The sequence below is a fragment of the Rhinoderma darwinii genome, unplaced genomic scaffold, assembly GCF_050947455.1.
Source record: "Rhinoderma darwinii isolate aRhiDar2 unplaced genomic scaffold, aRhiDar2.hap1 Scaffold_968, whole genome shotgun sequence".
In the NCBI taxonomy this organism is placed as follows: Eukaryota; Metazoa; Chordata; class Amphibia; order Anura; family Rhinodermatidae; genus Rhinoderma; species Rhinoderma darwinii.
The window spans coordinates 20,057-40,154 of record NW_027464543.1 but is presented as its reverse complement, the minus strand read 5'-3'; the positions used below and the strand labels follow the sequence as shown (position 1 = coordinate 40,154).

At 41.8% G+C, this 20,098-nt stretch overlaps 1 non-coding gene and 2 pseudogenes across 1 annotated transcript; all 3 read right to left on the bottom strand.

Moving 5' to 3' along the window:
* Positions 1 to 2,856: 2,856 nt before the first annotated feature.
* Positions 2,857 to 3,065, bottom strand: LOC142734240 (U2 spliceosomal RNA; annotated as a pseudogene).
* Positions 3,066 to 9,297: 6,232 nt separating this feature from the next.
* On the bottom strand, positions 9,298 to 9,476 carry LOC142734237 (U2 spliceosomal RNA; annotated as a pseudogene).
* A 6,988-nt stretch (positions 9,477 to 16,464) lies between these two features.
* Positions 16,465 to 16,655, bottom strand: LOC142734241 (U2 spliceosomal RNA). The gene has a single exon (XR_012880235.1). It is a non-coding gene; the product is annotated as a U2 spliceosomal RNA (small nuclear RNA).
* Between the last annotated feature and the right edge of the window lie 3,443 nt (positions 16,656 to 20,098).

Sequence of the window (20,098 nt, the reverse complement as noted above, 5' to 3'; positions counted from 1 at the left end):
GACTCGCACAGCCTTTCCTGGGTCTCTCTCGGTTGACCGACTGGGTCCATGTCTGGTGGGTCCCCCAAGGGCCCCGCCTCTCCCCCCTGGGCCCGTGAAGGCCGGTCTAGAGGGGGAGGTTGTGCGCATGGCGGGGTGTCCGATAATACGGAGGGAGCAGTGCCCGTCCTCCTCACCAGTCCAGGCGAGGAGGGGGTCCCAGGAGGAGCCACATCTTTCCGCACGGACGTATCCATCTGCTCCTCCCCTGTCTCCCTCCTACTGGCACGTTCTTGCTTCCCCTTTTTACGGGGACCCACCTGTACCCAGTTTTCTCCTTCCGAGTCGGTCTCTAGAGACCCAGGATTAGGAGCAGGCCCGGCACCGCCTGAGCAACCAGCCGTCTGGGATGCCACAGGTTCATCGATGGCCTGCTCCTTTTCTGCCTTCCTCTTGGCCTGCCGTTTTTCCTTGGCGCTGGGCTCATTTTTATCCCCTGAGGTCGCTGGCTGAGAGGCACCTGTTTTGGCTTCGGCTAGCCGTACTCTTGAAGCCCAGGTACCTCTCTGCTCTTTCGCCGCAACAGCTTGTTCTCCTCCTTGAGGACGGGACTGCTCTGCTGGTGGAGCACGTGGGGGCACCTCGGGTTGCTCATCTTCTTCGCCTCGGTACCTATGTGGACAAGCATAATAAAGATGACCAGTTTTTTGACAAAAATTGCATTTTTTCTCTTCTGTACATTCTCTCATTGTGTGTTGTTTACTTCCACAGTTCCTGCAGGTGACATCGCAGTTAAAACTGGTATGTCCATAGGTACCGCAGGCCCTGCAGAAGTTTGGCATTCCTGAGAAATAGAGGTCGCCATTCACATTCCCAAGTTTAAAACGAGCAGGTGGTAGCTTCGTTTCTTGGGTGGAGGGGTCCTTTATTAGCGTAACAATAAATTTCCATTTGACGGTCCACACACTGCACTCGTTCATAACTCTCCCCAGCAGCTTAACGTTCTTAAAGTATGCAGCAAGAAACGCCGCCACTTCCTGATCTTTCACGTATGGGGAATACATTTTAATCACTACAAGTTTGGTTACTTCAAAAGCGTGTTCAATTACCTGGACTCCCAAGGCCATGAGTTCACCTTGTTGCCTCTCAGCTTTTCCCATGGCATCACGGAGGATTCCTTCTCCCATAAAGGTCACGTCGTACACTCCACGCCTTGGGTAGTCCTGGATCGCCAAAATCTCGTTCTTGTGGACCGCCAACCGCTTTTCCAAAATATCGTGGACAAGGAACTTGAGACCACGAGGACCGCCTCCACCCTCTGCCAAGATAAATCTTGCAGTATTCCTCAACCGGGCGTATACCGGCACCGCATCAGGTCCGCCTGCCATTTGCGTGGCCAGGTCGGTACCGCACAGCTTGCGCTGCGCCCTTTGGCTTCAAGGAGACACACCAAAGGGCTGGGGGGGGGGGATCGCAACTCGTTGCTCAGGACTAAGCCTCTCTCCCAAATAGCAGCACGGGGGTGAAGTCCAGGCGAACCTGGACGATCCCCCGAGGCTGAGAGAGAGGGTACCTGAGCACCTTCTGACTAAAAACCTCCTGTATAAATACACTTGGTCTTAGCCAAAAGGCCGAGAAGCGATAACCCGAACGGGCCGCGCGTTGCCCGAGCCTGCCCGATACTGCTGTTCAGCCCTTGCAGCGATTCAGCCTACTTCTAGGCAATTCCATGGGGCCCTGCAGGCTCACACACTCACAGCTACACGGGAGGTGAATAAAGGCCGGAGAGGAAGCCAGACAGGATTTGCTTCTTTTGCTTGCACCACAATGCAGTGCTGAAAGAGGAGGAATCTACATAAAAACGCCTTCCTGGCAACGCCCAAATGCCCTGCTGCCATGCAGATAAACACTGGCAGCGGCAGCAAGTGCATGCCCACAGCCACCCCTTGTTCCTTCACACCTTGTATCAGCTGTAATCCAGTCCAGTCCAGTGCTGCCTGCTGAGCAGCACTGACCAACACTGCCTGGGCCCAGGCTTTTATCTCTGAGGCCCCATTATGATGTCAGAAAGCTGGCTCTGGCTCCTCAGGGCTCCACTATGACACGTACAAAGTTCCGTCTGAACTTTATATAAGACGGTGCGGCTCAGTCAGTCACTCAGTGTTGCCTGAGAGGGCAACACTGCAACAGCCGGCCGCCAGGCTGTCTTTTTTTGCACAGCTAGTTGCCTCCAGGAGGCCACAAGAGGGAGACAAGGGACTGCAAAATGGAAAATAAGCATCCACCAACTTTACAGACAACTTCTCCTTGCTCCTACAACCTCCATCCTTGCACAGTTTGTTATTCTTCTAGGTAACATAGTAACAAATCCAAATTGCTGCTCTCTTTGTAGGCAAGCAAGGCTTTGTTGCAACTGCAATTCTTACTCCTTCTTGAAATGTAGGGACGACAGTACATTCCATCACATCCATCTAGTGTACACAGGTAGGTCCATTGTGGCGGGCGGGCGGGCGGCTTTAATGGCTGTTTGCTGTTCCCCTACTCCACTCCACTATTTGACTGTGGTGCTGCATCAATCAGTGGCTGGCTCAGGTGCAGCTCTTTAACTTACCTAAAAGGGAGGGCGGAGAGAAGACAAGGAAGGTGAATGAGCTGTTCCAATGTGAAATGCCGGAAACACAGACACACAGACGACACAAAACAAGAGGTGGCAATGTATTCATTAATTGCATTTAATCAATTAGCTCATTATCACTCATGCATTGTCCAACAGGTGTTGAAATAATGGGATTAAAAGGGGAGATCCCTTCAGAAAGACAGAAACAATGGCAAACACAAAAAACACTTTTGGAATCTGATTTTAGTCAACACATAAGGAAAGGGTGCACCGGTCCTGGAAATACTGCAATACCAGGTCAATGCGTGGAGTGGACAGAGCAAGCTCTATTTCCATCTCCCTGTTCTAAAAATCCATTTAATATATGGTCCCCAGATAGGGGACGTATCAGATATTAAACTGATAAGAACAGATTTTTTTTTTTTTTTTTTTTTTTTTTTTTACTCAGATCACAAGTCTCAAAACTTAAAATCACCATCTTTTTCTCTTCACAGATCTCAAGACTCACGTCATCATCGTAAAAGGTAAGTAAGTACATTTATACATTATTTCCCCCTAAATATCTATTCTACACTCCCATTACAGAATTCCATTTCTTTTGCTTCCATTTTTCTTCTGCTTTCTCTATTCCTAGTTCTTTCTTTTCTTTCCAAAAATAGATAAATAAATAATTTAGGCTTAGACGTATGCAATCATCAACAGTTAAAGCATCCCTTTTAAATAGTAAAATATTCCTGGACCTCTATAGCGCCATTTTAACTGATGCTAAGATCAGCCAAACTATTTGAAACTCATTTTCCCCGATTCCAATTCCATAAAATATCAAGTTAAAATTAAAATAGTTAACTTTACTCACCATGCTCACCAACTTACTTATCTTTTTCCACACTTTTTGTGCAAAATCACAATTCCAGAAAACATGCATTGTGGTTTCATCATCAATACAACCACTTCTAGGACATTGGCTATTCCGATTCAGTCGTCTTTTATATTGGAAATCCTTTGTTGGTAAACAATCCTTTATCATACACCATAATAGATCTTTGTGATCATTAGACAAACAAAGATGGTTAACACATTTCCAAATGTTTTTAACTACCTGGGGAGTAAACCGTTCAATCGGGCTGCAAATGGTTCTACCCTCTAAGACTTTTAATATTTTTTTATGATTAATAAGAACCTCTTTTCCTTCTTCTGCCAGATTGAACTCTCTTATAATTTTCTCTAAGATTAAATAGTTCTCTGGAGGCAACCACCTATATGGTCTCTTTAGATCTATATTGATCCATTTATACTTCCTTATAAAAAAAACAAAATTATATATTACAAAGGCTCTCAACTTTGATTCAGGTCCACATAGGATACTAATACACTGTGATAAATACTTACAAAATAAAAACTGTCTAAGATCAGGGAAACCCTTACCACCATTTCCTTTTGATTTATATAACTCTACTCTCCTTACTCTCTCCATTTTTGAACCCCAAAAGAAATTAAAACATACCTTAATAATTATTTTCATCATAATGTTTGAGGGCATAAAAACAGCAGATACATATAAAATCAGAGGTAATAGAACTTGTTTAATCACTAAGATTTTCCCTTCCATTGATAGGCACCTTAGTTTCCAAAAATCCACCTTCTTTTTAACCCTTTCCAAGAGAGATTCCCAATTTTTTATACTTCCACAGTTTTGTGAGAAATGAATACCTAGAATTTTCATATCTACTACACTTAATAATTTACATTCCCTTTCCAACTTAAGATTCCCTATCAATAAAACCCCTGATTTTTCCCAGTTTATTTTAAAACCAGATGCACCATTAAACCATTCAACTACTCGTAATACCCTATTAAACCCTCTCAAACTTCTAACTAAAACCGTAATGTCATCCATATATGCCACAATTTTAACTCGCTCATTTTTATTCCCTGGTATAAAAACACCATCAATAACTTTATCCCTTCTTATTGCACATAAAAGTGGTTCCACGGCACAAATAAAGAGTATTGGCGACAAAGGACACCCTTGCTTCACTCCACAATTCATTTTAACCTTTTCCGATAAAAAGCCATTCACTGAAATTTTACTGAAACAACTAGAATATAAACTCTTAATACACTTAATAAACATATCAGGACAACCAAGCTTTTTTAAAACCTGAAATAAAAACAAATGGGAAATTCTATCATATGCTTTTTCGAAATCTAATGAGATCAATGCCAAATCCTGATCACGATCTTTAAAATCCCATAATACATCTCTAATCAAGAGTAATGAATCTGTAATTTTTCTCCCTGGCACAGCACATGTCTGATCCTCCTCAATTACCGATGAAATTACTTTTTTCAAACGATTAGCAAATAATTTTGCATAAATTTTATAATCCATGTTTAGTAACGTTATAGGCCTCCAATTCTTTATCATTTCTTTATCCCCTTTCTTAAAAAGTAAAACAATTAACCCTTCAGACCATGATATTGGCATTTTAAAAGAGGATAGCACCCTAAAAATGATATCACAAAAATCCACACCCACCAACTTCCAAAAGACCCTATAGAACTCTATCGGTAAACCATCCAAACCTGGTGTTTTCCCATTTGAAAAGCTATTAACTGTATTATAAATTTCATTTTCAGTAAAATCTTCAGATAAAAGACCTATTTCTTCTTTATTAAAATTTTTATCTAGTTGACTAATAAAGTGGTCCCTTAAAGAACCATCACTCTTTTTTTCAGAAAATAAGTTATCATAAAACTCATGTGCCTTTTTCAATTTACCTTCCAAAACCACCTCTCCCTCCAACTTGTCAATATAATCTCTCTTATTGATGATTTTTTTAAAGAAGAACTTTGAGCATTTTTCATCACATTCCAAAATTTTTACTCTCAAATTAAATATGATTTCCCTTCCTTTTTCATACAAACTTCTATTAATTTGGCTTTTAATGCCTTCAATCTCATCATCCATCATTACACCACTCTTTTTCAAGACATAAAAACACTGGAGTTTCGTATTTAGAGATTCATATAATTCCACTCTCTCTCTCGCCTTTCTTTTACTAATACGAATGAAAAATGTTTTGATCTGAGATTTTACGAACTCCCACCATTCAAAAACATCCTTAAAACTGCTTTTCCTACACTGCAACTTTTTATAGAATGAACCAAATTCCGATTTTACGTTCTCATCTTCTAATAGTTTTGTATTCAATTTCCAATGTGAAGATTTTTTGCTTTCCATTCTCTCACATTCTAACGTACATTTGATCAATCTATGATCGGAAAAACAGTTAAAATCAGTTTTAAAAGATGACCCTATAAAATGCTCTGATACAAAAAAATAGTCTATTCTAGACCTAGAGTTTTTCCTACTCCATGTACATTCATCTTCTTTCTTTTTGCCACATATTTCCCACATATCTTTTAAATTACTTGATGAGAGAATTCCTTTTAAGCATGATACTGAACCATCTTTCTTATTTTCCAGATGGCAGTTAAAGTCTCCTCCAATTATAATAGGGTCTGAACCTGTAAGGAACAACTGCAGAATTTCAAAGAGCTGGATTCTCTTACTCTTCTCTGTGTATCCATACACACAGAAACATTTGATTTTTTTATTAGTCTTCTTCACTTCTATCATCATTATCCTCCCCGGATAAATCTCTTGAATTTTCTCCACTTTCCACTCCTTACTACATAAAAAACCTACTCCATCGCTCTTTTGCTCATTACCTCCTGAAAAAAAGGCTTTTCCTTTCCAATATTTTTTATAGAACTCATAACACATACTTTTCTCTATATTACATTCTTGTAAAAAAATGAAATCATAAGCTTCATTATTAAAAAAGTCATATAAAGCAACTCTCTTTTTTGAATTTTTTAACCCCTGAACATTCAGGGAAGCTATACTGATCATCTTTTAATGACAATTCCAGGGCTATCTCCCCCGCCCTCATCAGTGGTAGAAGGATACTCGTTTATCCTCAAAGCCTCCGAACTAACAGAGCTTAAGGGTGACACGACTTCCAGAATTTCTATCACTCTTCTTTTTTCACCACTAATATTTCCACGTTTCGCCTCTGCTTCATCATCTAAACATCTTTTCAAATTACCTAATGTCGTTTCCATTACCTCTTCAGTAAGGCCCTCCTCTTCCACAGGACTATCTGAAGGGGTTTCCCTCACTACAGTGATACCTTCTGTTTGTCCAGATCCCCCAGCTTCAGATCCCTGGGTTACCACTACTTCAGGTATTTTTTCCACTTTTTCTTTTACTTTTTTCTTTTCCTCTTTTTCCTTCCTAGTTTCTTTTTTCTCTTGCCTCTTTTCTTTTCCCTCTCGTCTCTTCTCCTTTCTCTCCTTCTCCTTCCTCTCTTTCTCCGTACACTCTCTTTCCTCCTCCTGAACCTCCTCCTGAACCTCCTCCATTACCTCTTCAACTTGCTGTGGTTCAGGTATTTCTTCCTTACGTTTTGGACAATCTGCCTCTTGATGAATACTCATCGGGCAGTCCATACAGCGTTTACAGTTATCATCACTGTGGCCGTATTTCTTGCAACTTCTGCAATAGGGAGGCATCCCTGAAAAAAATAAATATCCTCTACTACGATTTATAAACACCACAGGCGGGGGCCTACAGACTCCTCCTTCTTCCTGTGGATCTTTTTTAAACGTAGCATAATATACTCGCTTTCCATTCCACACTCCGAAATCCGTCATCCCATGTTGCTTTAGGGAGAGTTTTTCACAAAAATTCCAGAGGTATGATTCCACCTCTTGGTCCGTTATAAATGGACTATACATTTGTATGGTTAACAATTTTGCCTGAAATTGAAACAATGGGGCAATTTTTATCCCCTTAAAAACATCTCGCCCCTTATTAGCTTCATAAAGGGTGTATGCCTTTTCGCATAATGCATTTGTTTCCAAAGTCACATCATAAATTCCCCTAGAGAAGAAGGTTTGTATACAAAAGAAGTTCTTCTTCTCCAATTCCATAACCGGTATTAGTATTTTGTCATAAAGGTACCTTAGATTTTTTTCTTGTCGGACTTCTGGGGACACGAAGAACCGAATAGTATCCTTTAAGCCATACTTATCATCAAAGAAGTCAGGCCGATTATCCTGAAATCCTCGCCATTCTCCTGGTGTTCTCCTTCCATAAGCCATATTCCAACGAATTTTTTCTTCCTCCACAGCACGAAAAAAAGCCCTTGAAAAGAGCTCGATCGCCTCCTGATTCCAATGGAAAACACGAAATCCACACGTCCAGCGAAAGAATCCCTCCACGAATATGTTCCAGATCCTCCAAAGAAAAAGGCACACCAGCTTTCAGCCACCCCTCAATAGCAGCAGTTCGGTCCGAAAACCGAAAAGGCCGAGCAGGTAGGTTTCCACCAGTGCACCTTGCCCTCTGACTTCAACCCACTACAGATCGAAGCCAAAAGGCCGAGAAGCGATAACCCGAACGGGCCGCGCATTGCCCGAGCCTGCCCGATACTGCTGTTCAGCCCTTGCAGCGATTCAGCCTACTTCTAGGCAATTCCATGGGGCCCTGCAGGCTCACACACTCACAGCTACACGGGAGGTGAATAAAGGCCGGAGAGGAAGCCAGACAGGATTTGCTTCTTTTGCTTGCACCACAATGCAGTGCTGAAAGAGGAGGAATCTACATAAAAACGCCTTCCTGGCAACGCCCAAATGCCCTGCTGCCATGCAGATAAACACTGGCAGCGGCAGCAAGTGCATGCCCACAGCCACCCCTTGTTCCTTCACACCTTGTATCAGCTGTAATCCAGTCCAGTCCAGTGCTGCCTGCTGAGCAGCACTGACCAACACTGCCTGGGCCCAGGCTTTTATCTCTGAGGCCCCATTTTGATGTCAGAAAGCTGGCTCTGGCTCCTCAGGGCTCCACTATGACACGTGCAAAGTTCCGTCTGAACTTTATATAAGACGGTGCGGCTCAGTCAGTCACTCAGTGTTGCCTGAGAGGGCAACACTGCAACAGCCGGCCGCCAGGCTGTCTTTTTTTGTACAGCTAGTTGCCTCCAGGAGGCCACAAGAGGGAGACAAGGGACTGCAAAATGGAAAATAAGCATCCACCAACTTTACAGACAACTTCTCCTTGCTCCTACAACCTCCATCCTTGCACAGTTTGTTATTCTTCTAGGTAACATAGTAACAAATCCAAATTGCTGCTCTCTTTGTAGGCAAGCAAGGCTTTGTTGCAACTGCAATTCTTACTCCTTATTGAAATGTAGGGACGACAGTACATTCCATCACATCCATCTAGTGTACACAGGTAGGTCCATTGTGGCGGGCGGGCGGGCGGGCGGCTTTAATGGCTGTTTGCTGTTCCCCTACTCCACTCCACTATTTGACTGTGGTGCTGCATCAATCAGTGGCTGGCTCAGGTGCAGCTCTTTAACTTACCTAAAAGGGAGGGCGGAGAGAAGACAAGGAAGGTGAATGAGCTGTTCCAATGTGAAATGCCGGAAACACAGACACACAGACGACACAAAACAAGAGGTGGCAATGTATTCATTAATTGCATTTAATCAATTAGCTCATTATCACTCATGCATTGTCCAACAGGTGTTGAAATAATGGGATTAAAAGGGGAGATCCCTTCAGAAAGACAGAAACAATGGCAAACACAAAAAACACTTTTGGAATCTGATTTTAGTCAACACATAAGGAAAGGGTGCACCGGTCCTGGAAATACTGCAATACCAGGTCAATGCGTGGAGTGGACAGAGCAAGCTCTATTTCCATCTCCCTGTTCTAAAAATCCATTTAATATATGGTCCCCAGATAGGGGACGTATCAGATATTAAACTGATAAGAACAGATTTTTTTTTTTTTTTTTTAAAACCATTTCAGTTAGTTATAAGCAACTTATAATGTTTCTCAAAACTTGAAAATCAAATCCACGTTGCTTCAAACTTATCATCATTCTGGTTTGTTCTTTATTTTTTCTTCAATTTACATAAACAATCACAAAAAAAACAGAACAATATTACCTACATCGTATCAGGAATTTCCATTTTTTGAACTTCCATATCCCCTCTGAATCTAGGCCACCACCACGCTGTCTATCCCACAAATACATGACGTAAAGTCTAGACAAAATCATCCTAATACACTCATTTACAGGCACTAATTTCCTTTTAAACACTAACAAGTTTCTCACATCCCACAAACTTTCCATCACACATGCCATAATTAACCACATAATTCTATCTTTCATACGACTACTTGCACCCATTCCAAACATTGCTACTTTCCAATTAACAAATTTTACCCCCGCTAGTTCTTTACACAAACCACCCACCCCTTTCCATACTTCATACGAATAGTCACAATCCCACAACATATGTCTCACACTCTCACTTGCTCCACATCCATTCCTCGGGCAAACCTCAGACCTAATAAGATCCCTTCTTTTCTGCACTTGCCTAACAGGTAGGATATTATGCAGCGACATCCATACAATATCACGCTGTCTGTTTGACATACCACTCACCTTCAATTTACTCCATACACTCTGCACTTCATTAGACCTCAAACCTGCAATTTCACATGGAATTTCATTCGCACGTATTCTCTTCATCACCGCATTCTTATTTTTAAACTCACTCATTGGCACAGCAAGCAAGTCATTTTTCCTCACAAAAACCTCAATCCTCATATACCACACTGGACACTTGAAAGCCACAGGCACACTTGCATCTCTCTTTACCCAATTCAGACCATACAACATCCAACCAGCCAAGTATCTTATCATGAAACCAGTCTTATTATTCCTCTGCACTAACACAGACACCACTTTGATATAATTCAAAGCCAAAAATACCTCAACATTTGGAAAATCCAAACCACCATTCACACACATCTTATACACATACTCTCTCTTCAATTTTTCCATTCTACTCCCCCAAAAAAATGTAAAAATCATCTTTTCCGTCTTCTTAATTTTGTGAGTAGCAAAAGGGAAAACAACTGCACAAAAAAGTAAAATTGGTAACACAACAGATTTAACTATCAAAATTTTTCCCGTCAGTGTCAAACTTCTCAGTCTCCAAAAGTTCAGTTTTCGTTCTATTCTCATACCACATTCATCCCAACTTTCATTCCCTCTCAAATCCTCATTAAATTGCACACCCAATATTTTAATAGCACCCATCTCACAATTAACCCCATCCATTCTCACACTCCTATCACCAAAACACTTAAAGCTACATTTACCCCAATTCACTTTAAACGCAGACGCACTACAAAACAACCTCAACAACAATCTCGCTCTATTTATCTCCGCCTCTCTTTCACTAACAATCACCACATCGTCCATATAACCCAATACTTTCAGAAACTTACCATTACTCCCAGGAATTAATAACCCCCTCATAAATTTTTCCCTTCTAACCATACACAACAACACTTCAATCACACTAATGAACAGGACAGGGGACATAGGACAACCCTGCCTGACACCTGACCTTATCCCCACTTTTCCACTCAGAAACCCATTTACGAGAAACTCACTTGTTACGTTCCCATACAAACCTTTCACTGCATACACAAACTTTCTCGGAAAACCCATTTTACACAGCACACTAAACATAAACTCATGCGACACCCTATCAAATGCCTTTTCAAAATCCACAGATAGGACCATACATTTCTGCTTTCTATCCATACAGTCCCCAATCATATCCCTTAGTAACAACAAATTATCAGTCATACTTCTACCAGGCACTGCACACACTTGATCTTCATTCACCACTTCAGCAACAACCTCACGCATCCTATTGGCCAATACTTTACTAAAACACTTATAGTCAGAATCCAACAAAGTAATTGGCCTCCAATTTGCCAAATTTTTCTTCTCACCTTTTTTATATATCAGCACAACCACACCTTCTTTCATAGATTTGCTCAACACACCATGCTTCCACATATACTGACATACCTCAAGCAAATCCCCACCAATTATATCCCACATCCTCACATATAATTCAATTGGGATCCCATCCTTCCCAGGTGTTTTATTTTTACTTGCACTCATCACCACTTTTCTCACTTCATCCATGGTAATATCACCACACAGAGACTCACGATCTTCCTCTCCAAGTTTATTTTCCAACCCATTCAAAACCTCATTCATCAAATCCTTATCATACCACTTCTCTCCATACAACTGGGTATAAAAACCTTCAACTTCACTCATCACATCCTTTCCAGAAACACACTCACCCCTATCATTCAATAATTCATCCATATCATCCTTTTTACCACATATTTTTTTGAAAAAAAATCTTGTACATTTTTCATCTTTGTCTAAGTTCTCAACTTTTGATCTATATATAATTTTTTTCCCTTTTTCCTCTAATAAAAGCCTACTTTCATTCCTTGCGTCCCTCATCAAATCACTCACATCCACACCAAGCTCGCCAAGTTTTCTCAACCATTCTATTCTAACATTCAACTCATTATATTGGTTTCTTAGCATAGCTGCTTTTTTATAGCCCCATTTTTTAAAGAATCTTTTACATTCATTCTTCATCCAATCCCACCACTCCAGCACATTCCCAAAAGATTCCTGCCGCGATTTCCATCCTTTATACGCATATATAAAAGCCTTCACAATTCTTTCATCCTCTAATAAACTTACATTTAACTTCCATACCCCTGCACCACGCACTAAACGAACATCCCCTTCAAAAGTTGCACACATACACACATGGTCAGAAAAGGTCACATCGCGCTGCCGCAAACTCATGCACCCCACATTTTTTGAGAAAAGCACCCGATCTATCCTTGATGTTACCCCTCCTCTATCAGACCTATAAGTGTCGGGTGGTGGCTTTCCCAAATGAACCTCAGCAGCATCTATAAAAGAAAAATCTTTGATTAATTGGTACAACTTTTTACCAGATACATCCATTTTTTCCCCTTCCGTCACACAGTTAAAGTCCCCAACCCAAATCGTAGGAATTCTCCCTGGCAAAAAAAAGGACAACTTCTCTAGGAGTTCTAACCTCTCTTCTTTTTTTGTTGCTCCATATATATTAATTACCCTTACCCTCCACCCTCTGACATTTATCTCTGCCAAAATACACCTCCCCACTTCCACCACAATATAACTTTCTAATTTTAAATTCCTATTCCCTAGCAATATTCCTACCCCATCATTTTTATTTATAGAAGAACCAGACCATATACATTGGCCATATGGCCATTCCTGTTCTGGCACAGGTTCCCTAATACCGCATTCTTGCAAACAATATACATCAGCTCCTAAATTTTTTAAAAAATCCAGAACTGCAGCCCTCCTGGGCTTAGATTGAATCAGTCGTACATTTAAGGATACGACATCAAATGTAGGTTTGGATGCCATATTTTAATTTTCATAGCCAGATAACCGCAGGTTGTCCATTTGCACTTCAGCCTTTGCCTTCTGGAGGCTGGCAACCTAATGTGAAGAAACTGGTCCCTTGATCTTCTAGAAAAGGCTCATCAAACGAAATCACTGATGAGGGGTATTCCTCCTCCCTTCCAGGGGTTACAGGGGGTGACGCGGCCAGCCTGGCTCTCTTAGCCCCCATATCCAGAATTTCGTCTGCAGGTCGGGTGCCTACAGTGGTAAAATCCCCTTGACCTCCAACTCCTTCCAGAAACACTTCATCCAGACTCCAAGAAACAGGAGGAGTCACGGGGACGTCGCCCTCAATTTCTCCCTCACCCTGTAGCCCAGTCTGGGCATCGGATGGGTGAGGAAGATCCTCCTCGACCGGGGCTACCTCCATGCCTGCCCCTTCCTCCACACGTACTTCTACTGGAGATGTGCTTAAAGAAGCCAGATAGTCAGCGGGTACCTCCTCGCCCAACCGTCCAGTTCTCGCTATCATCTCAGCCACTTGGCTCCTGGCTGCCTCTGCATATGACTTCTTCCGCAGAGGGCAGTCTTTGAATGTATGCCCTTCCACCTCGCAGAGATTACAAACAATGCGGTTGACACATTCTTTTGCTTTGTGACCCTCCTGGTTACATCTGGAACACTTCCCTGAATTTTGACATCCTTCCCTTGTGTGGCCAAAAACTTTACAATTCCTGCAGAAGGGAGGACACCTGGGAAAAAACAGATATCCCCTGTCTCTTCCAATGGAGAAGTTCGATGGAGGGAAATGGAAGCCTCCTGGTTCCTCAATATCTTGCCGGAACCGGACCCGAAATTTGTATTTCCCATTCCAGATCATTTCAGTGTTCAAGATTTTATTCTCAAACTTAACATATGCACAATGTCTAGACAGGAATGCCGTGATATCTTGCAAAGGTACATGTGCATTGTAGAGAAAAACAACCAGGAAGACTTCTCCTTCATCATACAGCAGGATAAAAGTAAGTCCTCCAAGCTCAGGATTGTTCACATTTTGCATCAAATTGTAATGGAAAGTATGGCAGGCAGGTAAATCCGTCAATATCAAGGTAAAATGACCAACCTTATGCTCCTGAAGACAAAGGATTTTCTTCCGCTCCACTTTCAAAATTCCAAACAAGATGTTGTTCACCAGGTGTCGTAGGTCCAGGGTCTTCTCTGATCCAACATCAACTTCGATCCGAATGCCGTACTTGACCCGGGTTTCCCCGGCCTTAGCGTGACGTACAATAACGCCCATGTCGATCGCCTTCCTGCCACTGGCTGTCTCCCTATAGCAACAAGCAGCTTAAGCCCCAAAGGGCGATGCTGCAGGGCCGAGAGTTCAGCACTGGACGCCTCTGGTTAGCCACTTGAGCTTAGCCAAAAGGCCGAGAAGCGATAACCCGAACGGGCCGCGCGTTGCCCGAGCCTGCCCGATACTGCTGTTCAGCCCTTGCAGCGATTCAGCCTACTTCTAGGCAATTCCATGGGGCCCTGCAGGCTCACACACTCACAGCTACACGGGAGGTGAATAAAGGCCGGAGAGGAAGCCAGACAGGATTTGCTTCTTTTGCTTGCACCACAATGCAGTGCTGAAAGAGGAGGAATCTACATAAAAACGCCTTCCTGGCAACGCCCAAATGCCCTGCTGCCATGCAGATAAACACTGGCAGCGGCAGCAAGTGCATGCCCACAGCCACCCCTTGTTCCTTCACACCTTGTATCAGCTGTAATCCAGTCCAGTCCAGTGCTGCCTGCTGAGCAGCACTGACCAACACTGCCTGGGCCCAGGCTTTTATCTCTGAGGCCCCATTATGATGTCAGAAAGCTGGCTCTGGCTCCTCAGGGCTCCACTATGACATGTGCAAAGTTCCGTCTGAACTTTATATAAGACGGTGCGGCTCAGTCAGTCACTCAGTGTTGCCTGAGAGGGCAACACTGCAACAGCCGGCCGCCAGGCTGTCTTTTTTTGCACAGCTAGTTGCCTCCAGGAGGCCACAAGAGGGAGACAAGGGACTGCAAAATGGAAAATAAGCATCCACCAACTTTACAGACAACTTCTCCTTGCTCCTACAACCTCCATCCTTGCACAGTTTGTTATTCTTCTAGGTAACATAGTAACAAATCCAAATTGCTGCTCTCTTTGTAGGCAAGCAAGGCTTTGTTGCAACTGCAATTCTTACTCCTTCTTGAAATGTAGGGACGACAGTACATTCCATCACATCCATCTAGTGTACACAGGTAGCTCCATTGTGGCGGGCGGGCGGGCGGGCGGCTTTAATGGCTGTTTGCTGTTCCCCTACTCCACTCCACTATTTGACTGTGGTGCTGCATCAATCAGTGGCTGGCTCAGGTGCAGCTCTTTAAAGAGGCTCTGTCACCAGATTTTGCAACCCCTATCTGCTATTGCAGCAGATAGGCGCTGCAATGTAGATTACAGTAACGTTTTTATTTTTAAAAAACGAGCATTTTTTGCCAAGTTATGACCATTTTTGTAGTTATGCAAATGAGGCTTGCAAAAGTCTAAGTGGGTGTGTTTAAAAGTAAAAGTCCAAGTGGGTGTGTATTATGTGCGTACATCGGGGCGTTTTTAATACTTTCACTAGCTGGGCGCTCTGAAGAGAAGTAACATCCTCTTCTCTTCAGAACGCCCAGCTTCTGACAGTGCAGATCTGTGACGTCACTCACAGGTCCTGCATCGTGACGGCCACATCGGCACCAGAGGCTACAGTTGATTCTGCAGCAGCATCAGCGTTTGCAGGTAAGATCGACTTACCTGCAAACGCTGATGCTGCTGCAGAATCAACTGTAGCCTCTGGTGCCGATGTGGCCGTCACGATGCAGGACCTGTGAGTGACGTCACAGATCTGCACTGTCAGAAGCTGGGCGTTCTGAAGAGAAGAGGATGTTACTTCTCTTCAGAGCGCCCAGCTAGTGAAAGTATTAAAAACGCCCCGATGTACGCACATAATACACACCCACTTGGACTTTTACTTTTAAACACACCCACTTGGACTTTTGCAAGCCTCATTTGCATAACTACAAAAATGGTCATAACTTGGCCAAAAATGCTCGTTTTTTAAAAATAAAAACGTTACTGTAATCTACATTGCAGCGCCTATCTGGTGCAATAGCAGATAGGGGTTGCAAAATCTGGTGACAGAGCCTCTTTAACTTACCTAAAAGGGAGGGCGGAGAGAAGACAAGGAAGGTGAATGAGCTGTTCCAATGTGAAATGCCGGAAACACAGACACACAGACGACGCAAAACAAGAGGTGGCAATGTATTCATTAATTGCATTTAATCAATTAGCTCATTATCACTCATGCATTGTCCAACAGGTGTTGAAATAATGGGATTAAAAGGGGAGATCCCTTCAGAAAGACAGAAACAATGGCAAACACAAAAAACACTTTTGGAATCTGATTTTAGTCAACACATAAGGAAAGGGTGCACCGGTCCTGGAAATACTGCAATACCAGGTCAATGCGTGGAGTGGACAGAGCAAGCTCTATTTCCATCTCCCTGTTCTAAAAATCCATTTAATATATGGTCCCCAGATAGGGGATGTATCAGATATTAAACTGATAAGAACAGATTTTTTTTTTTTTTTTTTTTTTTCCTCAGTATAAAGATTCTTGCTATATAATCATAGGATCACCGAAGTGATCTCCATCCAACAAGATCTTAAAACCCATCATTTGGAAATAGATGCAAAGGGAAAAATTATCTAGCTATTCAATAACTAAAAAACACAAAAGGGTCAAGATTTTCTACTTAATTTGCTCCATTCTGAAAATTTCCAAAACTTCTTTGCCTCTTCTTCTCCATTTCTCTTCTTATCCAACAGGTATACCACGAACATCCTAGATAGAAACACTTTTTGACACTGTTTTGGAGATAAAATCAAGTTCTTAAAGACAAGCAAATTCCTTGTATCCCATAAAACTTCTTTAAAGATCGAAAAAATTATCCAGCCGGCACGTGAGTTCTCCATCTGGTTAAAATCTTGACCCACTAAAATTCTCTCAAAACTAAAAATACTAAAACCTGTTAGTGCAGTAAAGATTTTCTCTAAAAGGACAAAAACTTGTTTGGCATAGAAACAACCCCAGAAGACATGTTCTATAGTCTCGATATCCCTACATCCCTCTCTGGGACATTTATCGGTAACTCTTATCCCCCTCCCGTTTAAAAAGGCTCGGGTTGGGAGACACCCATGTAGGGACATCCATGTCACATCTCTTTGTCTATTAGACAGCCCTATCATGCCTATCAATTTCCATATAGTCTCACCTTGTACAGAGTTGCAAAATGGTACTTCACATTGTCTCTCATCCTTTCTAATGTATCCAATTATTTCCTTTTTCTCAGGTCTACTTATGGAGCTTACACCAATCTGATCACAAAAAGACCTGAGGACCACATAGAAGGTAGGTATCTTAAATGCCACTGGTCTCCTCAGATCTCTTTCACACCAGCTCCATTTAATAAACAGCCATCCTGCCAGAAATCTGCACATCTCTGCTGTTCTACTATTGCACTGTGAAATTTTAAAAATCAATAAAAAATAATGCATTTTTAAAAACAAGTCTATGTTGGGGAAACCATATCCACCCAATTCAGTCCTGCTCATTACTTTTTCCCTCTTCAATTTTTCCATCTTCGACCCCCAGAAAAAGACAAATAATTTTCTTGTTGTCCTCTTGATCCATAGCCTCCCCGGTGGGAGAATCACAGCCGTGTATAATAGCAGGGGTAAGATTACCGCTTTTAAAATCAAGATCTTCCCTTTCAATGACAGGTTTCGTAGTTTCCAAAAATTTATCCTACTGTCCATCTTTTCCTCCAATTTCACATAACTTTTTCTTCCCTTCAGATCCTTCTCAAATATCACTCCTAATACTTCAACCTCATCCTTCTTCATCACGCCCGCCACCCTCACGTTCTCCTGCTTCCCAAAATTACACAGCTGACATTTATTCCAATTCACTGCCATACCAGACATACTACAAAAAATCCTCATGTGCAAATTCATCCTATTCAGATCAGCCTGAGAGCAAGCAATAAATACCACATCGTCCATATATCCCAGAGATTTTAAAAAATTACCTGATCCACCGGGGATAAAACTCCCACTCACACACTTATCAGTTTGTATGCTTTTAAGTAACGCCTCTATCACGCAAATAAAAAGAATGGGGGACAAAGGGCACCCCTGGCGTACTCCGGATGAGACTTTCAAAGCTGGACTGGTATGACCGTTGATTAAAATTTGACTACTTGCACCATTATAAAGCCCTTTGATAACTTTTATCATTTTTTCCGGAATCCCTAAAAACTTCAGTGCAGAAAACATAAATTTATGGGATACTTTGTCGAAAGCTTTTTCGAAATCAATTGATTCAATAAATAGTGGTGTGTTATTAAAACCTGCATAATAAATAGTGTCTCTTAAAAGAATTCAATTGTCAGCAATCTTCCTACCGGGCACAGCACATGCCTGGTACTCCCCCACCATTAACGCGATAACCTCTGACATTCTTCCTGCCACTATTTTTGCAATAATTTTGTAATCATTATTTAAAAGTGTGATTGGTCTCCAATTCTTTATATCTTTCTCGTCTCCTTTTTTATAAATTAATGTTACGACTCCTTTTTGCATGGAACTGGATAAAACCCCCGTGTTAAAAACATAATTCACAACACGATAAAATTCAACACCTATAATATGCCAATAAAAGGAATAAAATTCTACAGGGAGTCCATCTCCACCTGGGGTTTTCCCTTTTGCCATACTACCAATCGCTTTCTCCACCTCTTCCACCCTCACTTCATCACTTAGAAAAGCGGCTTTCTCGTCTGGAATATTATTACTTAAAATTTTGCAATAGTCTTTGATTTCTGCCTCACTTGCTCTGCTGTCACCATTAAAAAGTGTCTCATAAAAACCACAAATCTCATCAACCATCGCAGGCCCTGTCACCTCGCCTGATGCAGATAAAATTGACTTAAACATTTTTTTCGGTTTAAAACATTTTTTAAAAAAATATCGTGAACACTGCTCATTTTCTTCCAAGTGCTCTACCTTTGCTTGGTATACTATGTTCCTCCCTTTTTCAATAAGCCATTTTTTAATTTCTTCTTTGATTTCTGCAATTTCTATATCCACGTTTACACCAACATTTTTGAATTTATACAATGTTTCCAATCTCCTCACCATGTTACTCTCTTTCTTTTTCTTCTCCTGTATCCTTTTGTAACCAATATGTTTAAAATATCTAACAAATCTCTCCTTTGCCCAGTCCCACCAGGCCAGGATGTTTTCAAAACATTTTTGTTTAAAAACACAGGATAAAAACACTGTTTTAAAACCCTTCATTACCTCCTCTTCTTGTAGCAGGTTTACGTTTAATTTCCACAGTCCCCTACCAAAGATAAGGGACTCTGCGATATTCAACTCAGTAATTACCATCTTATGGTCTGAAAAAATTGTCGTCACATGGTCGCACTGGGCCGCTTTCACCCCTTCAGATGTAAAAATATAATCCAGTCTGGATCTGCAGCGGCCACTATCTGACACATACGTAAATCTCTCTTCCGCACGTACCATCAGACCGGAGTCTGAATACCGCAGATCCTGCACAATCTGGTTTAAAATATTTGAAGTAACATCTGTTTTGACTTCTGCAGAGCTTTCACGATCATTGGCAGATCTAATGCAATTAAAATCACCTGCAACCACTGTAAAATCCCTACCAGGCATAAAAAGTTTAAGAGACTCTAAAAACGCTGCACGTGCCTGCTTCTCTGCTGGAGCATACACATTAAAAATACGTAGTCTCACGCCAAGGTATTCCACTATTAAAACCATACAGCGTCCAGGTACAATAATATTCCACTCTACAATACTAAAATGATTATTCTTCAATAAAATACCAATACCTTCGTTTTTGTTGTCTGTGCATGGGGACCAAAAGGATTTCCCTTTCTCCCATTCACTCTCATGCGGCACAGATTTTAAGGCACACTCTTGTAAACATAAAATATCTGTGTTCACCTTCTCCAATTCCTCAAAA